Source organism: Monodelphis domestica, chromosome 1, assembly GCF_027887165.1.
Source record: "Monodelphis domestica isolate mMonDom1 chromosome 1, mMonDom1.pri, whole genome shotgun sequence".
NCBI lineage: Eukaryota > Metazoa > Chordata > Mammalia > Didelphimorphia > Didelphidae > Monodelphis > Monodelphis domestica.
The window spans coordinates 112,172,405-112,185,663 of NC_077227.1; the positions used below are offsets into that span (position 1 = coordinate 112,172,405).

The window sequence follows — 13,259 nt, forward strand, 5'->3', positions numbered from 1 at the left end:
TGAAAATAAACGTTCTCTTTTACTAAGCAATTAGAGGCAGATATGAATGAGTTTTTGTTAGATGTTAAAGGCAGAAGATGAATGAATTTGTTAATCAAAAAATGAAAAGGACAAGGTTAGTAGAAACAGGGACTAATACTCTGACCTGTCATTTCTTTGTCAAATATGTTGGACTCTAAAGGAATTAGGATTATATGAGAGGAAAACAGAAATTGAAATAATTATAAATAGGAATTAGCATAATGGTAAAATAATCTCCAACTTATTATATTAATACCTCCCTCTCTTCCTTACTTCTCCCAACCATATAACTTCTGGGACAATATTCCCTGTGCAGGGGAAATCAGAGTGGAAAGGATTTGATATTAAGTAATTTTAATGAGCAAGGCAATGCACTCATAGAATGATTAATGATGTTGGTCACTTATAGAGTTCCATCTGTTGGGAGAGCTTAGTTAGTTTACTCTTGGAAAAAAGTATATTGAATCATTTGAAGGCTCCAGATGAGGATTGCCCTTTATCCCTTTTCAGGACAATAAAATAAAGAGTTCTTCATCTTTGACTGTTCAAATGAAATCCTGATGGAAGAAAACAAAATAAAGGATGGTTTAATGAAGTGAATTTATACCTTCTCTAATCTTCTAGACCAGTCAGTTTGGGATATAATTAGCACTTGCTTTCTGGGTTAGACACAACTTGAATGACCTCAGGCTTTAGTTAGGGGCCTTTTTCACCAGACCATCATATAGGCATGGGCAGATCAACTGGAAAAATATAAGCCGAAGCTGAGGGATGCCCCAGTTGTTGTCTGAGCAAATTAGGCTCTCCACACAAATAGGTGTTCTAATTATGATACTCACCACTATATTAGATGAGAAAAGGGGGATGGTCCTCTTTTCTGTAAGGAGCTGCAGGTATAGCCTTTGAAACACAGGATGAACAAGACAAATAAATGATACAGGGATATATAGGATTAGGAACAGGAATAGCCTTTCTGTCCTGCCAAAATTTAGGACTTCCCTGAAAATAGCCTCTATTCCACCTAGTTGTTCTTCTATTCAACTTGGTTTTTCAGAGCTACCCAAGTATTTATATCCAAATTTCAAAGACTTTTGGGTAAGTATTCCTAAAGAAAGAGACATGGTTCCCCAAGGTTCAGTTTGTTTTAAATGCAGGACTCTAGGACAAAAGGAGATGATATGACCAAGCTATTATGTTTCAAAATGGTGGAGGAGCTAATACCTAGAGCCAGGTTACTCTTAAACCAATGGTCTCTAAGTGCTGTTACAGCCATTTTTTACAGAGTTATTGGTAGGGAAACCACTAAGGAAAGGAGTCCTCTTGCACAGATGAAGACATTTGGGTCTCAGTTGTGGTGCCTGACAAGAAGTAGTATGTTCTGCCTATACAAGAGCTTGCATGGGTTTCTATACTGACTATTGTGGGTAGAATTAAATGAAGGCACTTGCAGTACCTAAACCATCCTGTTAATATTAAGCAATATCTTGGTCTGGTAAGGGGCAAAAACACAATGTGTTTCCCAATGTGTATACACAACAGCCTTGTCAGGTTTTCCCCAACAATTGTCTCTAGTGCTCCACCATTCATCCACAAAAAATGTACATTGTTCCTATCACAAAAACAAAACAATTTTTAAGAAGTAAATCACTTATTTATAGGCCAAAGTACTAAACTTGAAGGTTGATTGGGCAGAAATAACTTAAAAATCATAGATCTGTTTTTAAACCATGAATTTAAAATCTTCAGAAGTAATACAAAGAAATTACTCATTGATAGAATTTTGAAAGTCATCAACAAAAATGCCCAGCTTAAATCTCCTAGGCATGTGTAAGGATGATATTAGAAAATAAGTGTTGTTTTATTAGTTATGGGATAAGAAGTAAAGTAGCTGGCTTGAGAAAAGAATTGGATTTGAAGCAGAGCTGAGAGAGCTTGTTAATTTCAACTGCTGACAGTTATAACCAGTTTTTCCATGTCAATTACTCTCTTTGTCAGTTGGCAGAGACACACAATCTCAGAGACTCTCAGGGCTGGAGGAGGTAACATCTTTACCTCTCTCTCTGTCTGAAAGAAAGATCTGAAGGAGCTCAGTGTTTTCCTTTCCCAACTTGGGAAACACTATTGAATATCTACTGTGGTTTTTATAAATTGTTTAACTCTGAGAAGACCAAAGAAAAACCTGGTCTTTGGTTGGGACTCTGAGTCTGTTAAGATACTGGATTCTTGTTGAGATTCAACCAGCTAGCCTTTGCTATTTTATAATTTGGAGGTGAAGTTAAGATTTATAAGGATAATAGCAGTAATTTTTATTTAGATAATATAAATTTGGGTTAGTTAGATCAGGGAGGATTAGTGTAGCCTGTGAAACACAGGAGAAGCGGTTCCTTGTGGAACCTGGGAGTTTATTTGGGTGGATTTAGAATCCCTTAGAATTAGAAATCCTTTATTTATCCTTATATAGTTCAATAAATATTTTATGTTTATAATAAGAGTCTCTTTAGCATCCTTGCCCCTGGCCCTGAAGTGAAGTTCACATTTGAGCTTCACTTCATCACTGAGGATACTTTTGATTACATCTATCAAAAGTATCCAAAAGTATATGATCAGTTTGAACCTGATTGGTGAGTTAAACAGTTTTTAAAAGTTTTGAACCTATATTGGAACTGTTTTTCCATCTAAATATTTTATTTTATGTAGCTCATCATTATTTTTACACATGTGGTGATTAAACTTCACAATTTTAATGCCAAACAAAAAAATATTTTATACAGTCAAGGGAAAGACTATTAGCTAAGGGAAAAATCCATTCAAATAGCCCTTACTCCTCATATAAAAGTAGATAGAGATAGAGATAGAGATAGATAGAGATAGAGATAGAGATAGAGATAGAGATAGAGATAGAGATAGAGATAGAGATGATAGAGATAGAGATAGAGATAGAGATAGAGATAGAGATAGAGATAGAGATAGAGATATGCCCTTTATACTTCTTATAAGGAATACTCCTTATCTATAAGAAATCAAAAAAGTTTGGAATGATATTCCAAGAAGCAAAAGAGATCAGGAAAAAACTCAAAGACACACAGCAGGCAAGGTCAAGCCTAATCAATCAAATCAGCAATCACTTATTAAGTTTCTACTAAGTGTCAAGCACTATGCCAAAAGCTTGGAATAAAAACAAAAAGTATGGAAAAATCCCTATTTATAAATAGTTCACATTCTAATGGGAGAGCCAACAAAGATACATTTAAATATACATGACACAAATATAAAGAATATATATACAAATAATGCTTAGTTAAATATGAGGTAGTTTGAAGGAATAAAAACTAATAGTTGAAATCAGGGGCAACTGGGTGGCTCTGGGGATTGAAAACCAGGTCTGGAGAGCTAAGGTCTTGGGTTCAAATATGACCTCAGATGCTTCCTAGCTGTGTGACCCTGGACAAGAAGGGTTACTGCCTAACCCTTACTGCTCTTCTGCCTTGGAACCAATACATAGTACTGATTCTAAGATTTAGGAGGCAGAGTCAAGATGGCAGCTTAGAGGCAGCGAAAGTTCAGACCTCTGAAAACCCTCCCTTACCATTTACAAACTAAATGCTCCTAGGGGACTGAAAATCAAACCTAACAACAAGACAGAGCCAAGGAACCCTACTGCTGGACTCAACTTAAAAGGTACACCACCCCCCAAAACCCTGAATTCAAGAACACTCAGGTTTAAGGGGAAGACCAAAGGAAGGTCTCCAGCTCCTCCCCCACCTAGAGCGCTAAGCCTCCAACGGCAGCAGGAACCTCTGGGCAGGCAAGGGTGCTGGTCTGGAGGGGTACCTTGCAGGCAAAGCTGTGCCAAGCTCAGAGTGTCTAACACAGGCAGTGGGGAAGCAGTTGGAGAAGAAGCACAAAGCACAGAGGGGTCAGCCTACTTGCAACAGCAGAGACACTCCATATTGCAACCCCCCCTTCCCGAGGTTTTGGCCTCAGAGCACATCCAGCTCAACCCACCTGGACTTAATCCCACCAAAGCCTTCAGAGGGCAGAGAAGCTCAAGCTCCAACACCCCTTCCCCACAGACTGTGCTAAGAGATTTGTTGACTAAGCTCCAAGGGTGAAGGCTGACAGAAAAGCCCAAAACCACATAACCAACAAAAAAATGAGAGGAGCAAGAGTGCAGGCAACTGCAAGGAGTAAAGATGGGGTAAATATGAACAAACAACATAAAAAGAAAAAAGAAATTACAATCGACAACTTCTATTCAGCAATGAACAAAAAGCAAACAGAACAGAGAAGGATGAGGGAACACCAAGCAAAAAAACATAAACCCCAGAGAACTGGATACAGGTTCTGAAAGAACTCAAAATATAATTCAAAACACAATTAATAGAGGCTGACGACAATTGGGAAAAGAACTTAACAAGCAAGATAAGTCATCTGGAAACAGAAAACAGTGTCTTGAAAGTCAAAATTAATCAGCTTGAAAATGAGGCAAAGGAGATGAAAGATGAGGCAAAGAAGATGAAAGATTACCTCCAAAGAAAATCAGACCAGGAAAAGGATGACCAAAAAGTCAGGGATGAAATTCAATCTTTAAAAACCAGAATACAACAATTAGACGCAAACAACTTCACAAGGCAACAAGACACTATGAAAAAATCAAAAGAATGAAAAAATTGAGGAAAATATGAAGCACCTCATTCACAAAACAGAAGATTTAGAAAACTGTTCCAGGAGAAACAACTTAAGAATCATTGGTCTACCAGAAGACCATGACAAAAGAAAAAGCTTGGACATCATCCTAAAGGAAATTATCCAAGAAAACTGCCCCAATATTCTAGAACAAGAAGGAAAAGTGGAGATTGAAAGAATCTACAAATCACCTCCTATACCTAATCCCCAACTGACAACACCCAGGAATGTTATAGCCAAATTCAAGAACTATCAGACCAAGGAAAAAATATTACAAGCTGCTAAGAAGAAGTCATTCAGATACCATGGAACCACAGTGAGGATAACACAGCATCTGGCTGCATCTACACTGAAGGACTGAAAGGCATGGAATATGATATTCCGGAAAACAAGGGAACTAGGTCTACAACCAAGAATCAACCACCCAGAAAAACTAACTATATTCTTACAGGGGAAAGTATGGTCATTTAACAAAATAGAAGAATTCTAAGCATTTGTAAAGAAAAGACCAGACCTGAACAGAAAATCTGATGACCAAGCACAGAACTCAAGAGAATCATCAAAAAGTAATTTTAAAAGAGGGAAAAAAGGAAAAAAAACCTTCTTTTAAGAGACCCAATTAATTAAAATGATATGTATCCCTAAAAGAAAAGAGGTCATTGGTAACTCTTAAAATTTTTTATTACCACCTGGGCAGCTAGACAAATTACACTTAGAGGGAACAGTGACAAACTATATAGGATGAAATGCCAAAGACATAAATATGTATATAGATATATGTATACATAAATACATACATATGTGTATATTTTTATATATACAACTAGAGCTAAAAAAGAGGTTAATACTAAAATAAATGGAAAAATAAACAAAAGGGGGTAAATTTATGTCACAAAGTAGCTCATGGCAGGAGGCGGGAGAACATCAATACATTGGAGGGGTAAAGAGGTTGGAGATAGGAAATACTCAACTCTTATGTGCACTGCAATTGACTCAAAGAAGGAAGAACAATCAAATACATTAGGGCAGAGAATTGATTTGCACCCTATAGGGAAGTAGAAGGGTAACAAATGGATTGGTGGGGAAGAAAGTAGTACAAGGGAGGGAGAGGATGGGGGGTAGTTTAAAAAAGACTGTAAAGAAAATCAGAGGGGAATAAGAAGGGAGGGGATAGAAAGGGAAGTAAAATAAGGGGGGGAACTAGGGGGACTGATAAAAAAACAAACATTGGTATAGAAGAAAATGGTGAAAGAAGAAAAGGCAGGACAATAAGTAGAAATCAAAATGCTGGGAAATACACAGCTGGCAATCATAACTATGAATGTGAATGGAATTAACCCACCCATAAAACACAACCAAATAGCAGGGTGGATTAGAAACCAAAACCCTACCATATGCTGTCTACAAGAAACATACATGAGGAAGGTAGATACACATAGGGTCAAAGTAAGAGGATGGAGCCAAGTCTACTGGTCATCAACTGAGAAAAAGAAGGCAGGAGTCGCAATCATGATATCTGACAAAGCCAAAGTAAAAATAGATCTAGTTAAAAGAGATAGGGAAGGTAATTACAACCTAATAAAAGGTAGTATAGACAATGAGGAAATATCAGTACTTAACATGTATGTGCCAAATGGCATAGCATCCAAATTTCTAAAGAAGAAACTAGTGGAGCTCAAGGATGAAATAGATAGAAAAACTATACTAGTGGGAGACCTGAACCTTCCTCTATCAAAACTAGATAAATCAAACCAAAAAATAAGTAAGATGTAAGAGAAGTGAATGAAACCTTAGAAAAATTAGAGTTAGTAGATGTGTGGAGAAAAATAAATAGGGACAAAAAGGAATACACCTTCTTTTCAGCAGCACACGGTACATTCACAAAGATTGACCATGTATTAGGACATAAAAACATTGCAAACAAGTGCAAAAGAACAGAAATAATGAATGCAACCTTCTCAGATCATAATGCAATGAAAATAATAATAAGGGTACATGGAGAGGCAAATCAAAAATTAATTGGAAATTAAACAATACAATTCTCCAGAATCAGTTAAAGAACAAATCATAGAAACAGTAATTTTATTGAAGAAAATGACAATGATGAGACATCCTTTCAAAACCTATGGGATGCAGCTAAAGCAGTACTCAGGGGGAAATTTATATCCTTGAGTTCATATATTAACAAATTAGAGAGGATAGAGGTCAATGAATTGGACATGCAAATTAAAAAACTAGAAAGTGAACAAATTAAAAACCCTCAGACGAAGACTAAATTAGAGATCCTAAAAATCAAAGGAGAAATTAACAAAATTGAAAGTCAAAGAACTATTGATTTAATAAATATGACTAGAAGCTGGTACTTTGAAAAAACAAATAAAATAGACAATGTAGTGGACAATCTAATTTAAAAAAGGAAAGAAGAAAATCAAAATGACAGTATCCAAGGTGAAAAGGGAGATCTCATCTCGAATGAAGAGGAAATTAAGGCAATCATTAAAAACTATTATGCCCAATTATATGGCAAGAAATATGGCAATCTAGGTGATATGGATGAATATTTACAAAAATATAAATTGCCTAGACTAACAGAGGAAGAAATAGACTACCTAAACAACCCCATATCAGAAATAGAAATTGAACAAGTCATTAAAGAACTCCCTAAGAAAAAATCCCCAGGTCCAGATGGATACACAAATGAATTCTATTAAACATTCCAAGAAAAACTAATCCCAATATTATATAAACGATTTGACAGAATAAGCAAAGAAGGGGTTCTACCAAATTCCTTTTACAACACAAATATGGTACTGATTCCAAAGCCAGGCAGGTCAAAAACTGAGAAAGAAAATTATGCACCAATCTCCCTAATGAATATAGATGCAAAAATCTTAAATACAATACTAGTAAAAAGACTCCAGCAAGTGATCAGAAGGGTCATTCACCATGATCAAGTAGGATTTATACCAGGGATGCAGGGCTGGTTCAATATTAGGAAAACCATCCACGTAATTGACCATATCAACAAGAAAACCAATAAGAATCACATGATTATCTCAATAGATGCAGAAAAAGCCTTTGACAAAATACAACACTCATTCCTATTGAAAACACTAGAAAGCATAGGAATAGAAGGGCCTTTCCTAAAAATAATAACCATCAACAAACATCATCTGCAATGGGGATAAACTAGAAGCCTTCCCAATAAGATCAGGAGTGAAACAAGGATGCCCATTATCACCTCTATTATTTAACACTGTACTAGAAACACTAGCTATAGCAATTAGAGAAGAAAAAGAAATAGAAGGTATTAAAATAGGCAAGGAGGAGACCAAGCTATCACTCTTTGCAGATGACATGACGGTCTACTTAAAGAATCCTAGAGAACCAACCAAAAAGCTAGTTGAAATAATCAACAACTTTAGTAAAGTTGCAGGATACAAAATAAACCCACATAAATCATCAGCATTTCTATAGATTTCCAACACATCTCAGCAACAAGAATTAGAGAAATTCCACTTAAAATCACCCTAAACAATACAAAATATTTGGGAATCTATCTGCTGAGACAAACACAGGAACAATATGAACACAACTACAAAACACTCTCGACACAATTAAAACTAAATTGGAAAAACATTGCTTGCTCATGGGTAGGACAAGCTAACATAATAAAAATTACAATCCTACCCAAATTAATTTACTTATTTAGTGCTATACCCATTGAACTACCAAAAAACTTTTTTACTGAATTAGAAAAAATCATAACAAAGTTGATTTGGAAGAACAAGAGATCAAGGATATCCAGGGAAATCATGAAAAAAAATGTGAAGGAAGGAGCCCTTGCAGTACCAGATCTCAAACTATACTATGAAGCAGTGGTCATCAAAACAATTTGGTACTGGCTAAGAGACAGAAAAGAGGATCAGTGGAATAGACTTGGGGTAAGTGACCTCAGCAAGACAGTCTATGATAAGCCCAAAGATCCCAACTTTTGGGACCAAAATCCAGTATTTGATAAAAACTGCTGGGAAAATTGGAAGACCGTATGGGAGAGATTAGGTTTGGATCAACCTCTCACACCCTACACCAAGATAAACTCAGAATGGGTGAATGATTTTAATATAAAGAAGGAAACTATAAGCAAATTAGATGAGCACAGAATAGTATACATGTCAGACCTTTGGGAAGGGAAAGATTTTAAAACCAAGCAAGACTAAGTCACAAAATGTAAAATAAATAATTTTGACTTCATCAAATTAAAACAAAGCCAATGTAACTAAAATCAGAAGGGAAGCAACAAATTGAGAAACAATCTTCATAAAAACCTCTGACAAAGGTCTAATTACTCAAATTTACAAAAAGCTAAATCAATTGTACAAAAAAAATCAAGCCATTCTCCAATTGATAAATGGGCAAGGGACATGAATAGGCAGTTTTCAGATAAAGAAATCAAAACTATTAATAAACACATGAAAAAGTATTATAAATCTCTTATAATCAGAGAGATGCAAATCAAAACAACTCTGAGGTATCACCTCACACCTAGCAGACGTTCAACATGACAGCAAAGGAAAGTAATGAATGCTGGAGGGGATGTGGCAAAGTGGGGACATTAATTCATTGCTAGTGGGGTTGTGAACTGATCCAACCATTCTGGAGGGCAATTTGGAACTATGCCCAAAGGGCACTAAAAGACTGTCTGCCCTTTGATCCAGCCACAGCACTGCTGGGTTTCTACCTCAAAGAGATAATAAGGGGAAAGACTTGTATAAGAATATTCATAGCTGCGCTCTCTGTGGTGGCCAAAAATTGGAAAATGAGGGGATGCCCATCAATTGGGGAATGGCTGAACAAATTGTGGTATATGTTGGTGATGGAATACTATTGTGCTAAAAGGAATAATAAAGTGGAGGAATTCCATGGAGACTGGAACAACCTCCAGGGATTGATGCAGAGTTGAAAGAAGCAGAACCAGGAAATCATTGTACACAGAGACTGATACACTGTGGTACAATCGAACGTAATAGACTTCTCTATTAGTGTCGATGCAATGTCCCTGAACAATCTTCAGGGATCTAGGAGAAAAAACTCTATCCACAAGCAGAGGACAAACTGTGGGAGTAAAAACACTGAGGAAAAGCAACTGCTTGACTACAGGGGTGGAGGGGATATGACTGAGAAGAGACTCTAAATGAACACTCTAATGCAAATACCAACAACATGGAAATGGGTTCGAATCAAGAACACATGTGATACCCAGTGAAATCATGCGTTGGCTATGGAAGAGGTGGGGGGGAGGGGAGGAAAAGAAACTGATCTCTGTCTCCAATGAATAATGTTTGGAAATGACCAACTAAAATAATGTTAAAAAAAAAGAATTATCAAGGGAATTGACCAAAAAAATGTGGTTAAGTGACATAGACATATTTCAAACTGTATTATAAAGTGGTAATCATTAAAACAATCTGGTAAGGCTATGAAATAGAGTAGTGGGTCAAGAGAATATATTAGATTACAAAATGCACAGTAGTCAATAACCATAGTAGCCTAGTGTTTGATAAACTCAAAGATCCAAGGTTTGGGAACAAGAATTCACTCTTTGACAAAAATTTCTGGGAAAACCGGAAAACTAAGCACAGTTCAATGGACACATGGTTTAGACATAAAGGATGGAAAAATGGAATAGTTTGCCTGAAAGACCTCTGGACAAATGGAAATTTTATAACCAAACAAGAGATTTAAACATTATATTTTTTAAAGTGGATAATTTTAATTAAAGTTTTTCCACAAATAAAACTAATGCAATCATGCTAAGAAGAAAAACAAAAAACTGGGGAAAATATTTTATAGCAAGTGTCTCTTGACAATGACCTCATATCTCAAATATACAAAGTCAAAATTTTAAGGATAAAAGTCATTCCCTAATTGATAAATGGTCAAGTGATATGAACAGGAAGTTTCATGAAATAATCAAAACTATCTATAGTCTTATGAAAAAATGCTGTCATTATTGCTCTTATACAAATTTTTAAAACTCTTGAGGGACCACCTCACACCTATCAGATTGGCTAAAATGACAGAAAAGGGAAATGATGTTGGAGGGGATGTAAAAATATTGGGACAAATATTGGAAAAAATATTGCACTGGTGATAGAATTGTAAATTGATCCAATCATTCTAGAAAGCAATTTGGAACCATGTCCAAATGGCTATAAAACTGCATACTTTTTTGTGTCAGCAATATTATTACTAGGACTTTATCCCAAAGAGATCCAAAAAAATGTTATAGAACTCATTTGTACAAAAATATTTCTAGCAATATTTTGGGGGTGGCAAAGAATTGGAAACTATAGGGATGTCCATCAATCAGGTCATGACTGAACAAGTTGAGGTATGTGATCATAATGGAATACTATTATGTTGTAAGAAATGACTAGGAGGATGCTTTCTGAAAAAATTGATACAAAGTGAAGTCAGCAGATCCAGGAGAATATTGTACATAGTACTAGCAATACTATATGATGGTGAACTGTGAATGACTTAGCTATTATCAGTACTACAATAATCCAAGACAACTCCAAAGGACTCCTGACGAAAAATGCTATCTTCTCCCAGAGAAAGAACCAATGGAATCTGAACACAGATCAAAGCAGACTATTTTTATTTTTATTTTTATCATGAGTTTTTTTTCTTTTTTTAGTGACATGAAGAATACAGGAATACATATTACATGATAGCACATGTACAATCTATATCAAAATGCTTATGTTCTCAGAGAGAGGAGAGAAGGGAGAAAATTTGGAACTCAAAATGTAAGAAATATTACTGAAAAAAAAATTTAATGCCAGTAGTTTGTCCTTATCCATTAGATCATCTATAAGATTGTACCAATGCAAGAGACAGTGCCAGAAAAGACATGGAGGACAAGAATTGTGTCAAAAAGAGGGGGGGAGATATAGTCTTACAGGAACACAGAGTTTATAGGATCCCCTGGCTTTAGGACCAACGTTCAAATCCTGCCTCTGCTGCTAACTATACAGCAGTTTATTTATATATATATATATATATATATATATATATATATATATATAAATCTTAAAAATATAAATAAACTAAATGGCTTCTGAGATTCCCTTGCAGTTCTAGAACTATGATCCTATAAGAGCTTAACACAGTTTCAAGCCAAGATTGGGGCATGTTACATCATAGGGATAGCAAGCCTGTCAAGAGAATGCAGAACAGAAAGAGAGTAGGGGGAAGAACTGGTGCAGAGTCTTAAAAAGAAGAGATACCTCTTGATTCCTTCTTCAAGGAAACAGATGGTGTCAAATTCTCTTTAGGACCAACTCCAGACAGGTATGAAAACGACCTTGGAAGCTGCATATCTGCAAGGAAAGGTGCCTTCTCAACATGTCCCCAGAGAATTAAGAGAATTTTCCCTTGGGTGATGTTGGATCTGTTTCTGTGTCTGTCTATTTTCTGGTATATTTTAATCTGTTTAACTTCTGTTTGCTATTTCCTTAGATAAATAGGTGTAACCAGAATTTGGTAGGAAGGAACCAAGCCAGTAGCTAAAAACCTGGAGCGCACTTCCCTCTTTAAAGGATAGTAGCCAGGAGGAAATTTAAAACAACAAAAATCTCTACCCTACACTAAACCAGAAATTCTGTTCTAGTATCCCTCTCTGAAACTAGAGAAAGGAAAAAACTGTCCCAAAGCAATCCGAGGGGAACCCTGCTCCTCTCCTCTAAAATTCTGACGTTTCTCCTCAGGGGTGGCCCAGTGCCCATACTGGCATTGAGTTGGGGCCTCTCCAGGACCAGGAAAATCCGTGTCGGTTCCTATTCCCTATTTACTACAAACTACACCAGCTCTCCCTGTCCAGGGTCCTCCGAAGCTTCGGTTCCTACCCGGAATTACTCATTCGCGGGGAAATTGCCTGTCGGGGACCGAGTTCTCCGCGGGTACCTGTATCCCCAGGCTTTGGGGGCCACGTCTCCCCATCACTCAGCCTCCCCTCGGGCTTGCCGCCCCCCGCCCCCAACCCCCTACCCGGAGCCATGTTCGACCCCGAAGCCCTAAGGAGAGCCCTGTCTCGACCAAAGGCGGCTCCACGATTTGGGATCTGGGAGGGACTCGGGCCACGGTTCGGGAACGGGGCTCCCTCCTGCGTCCGGACCGGGGATCGAGATTCGCACCTGAGCAGGGAAGAGGAACGAGAGGCGGCGCTGCCGAGGAGCTCTGGTTGGCGAGAGCAGCCCCACCCATCACCACCTCCTCCCGGAGCTGTAGATTAAGGAGGCGGGTTCCTGTGCGCACGCGCTAGGAGGAGGCGGTTAAGGACCCTTCTCTTAGAGGCGCCCTGCAACATTCATTTCAAAATGCGTTTCCTTCAACTAGCGCGCGCGCGCGCGCTCACACAGACACCCACCCTGATCCACCCCCGCCCCTGGAGAAGGAAAAAAAATTCTTTTGAGAGCCACTCACTGCCCATCCCTAAAGCTCCAAGCCTTTGCGGAAATAGGCATCTAATTGGTTTCCGTGACTCT

General features: G+C 37.4%; 1 protein-coding gene across 2 annotated transcripts in view; it reads right to left on the reverse strand.

Annotated features, from left to right (window-relative positions):
* LOC100022188 (glutathione S-transferase omega-1-like) overlaps window positions 1-13,054 on the reverse strand; it is a 193,371-nt gene extending 180,317 nt beyond the window's left edge. Inside the window, exon 1 of one of the 2 annotated variants that reach the window (XM_056804398.1) lies at window positions 12,909-13,054. The gene's annotated coding sequence lies outside the window, so the exon portion shown is untranslated. The remainder of the gene's footprint in view (window positions 1-12,908) is intronic. The other variant, XM_056804401.1, reaches the window with a different exon arrangement.
* Between the last annotated feature and the right edge of the window lie 205 nt (window positions 13,055-13,259).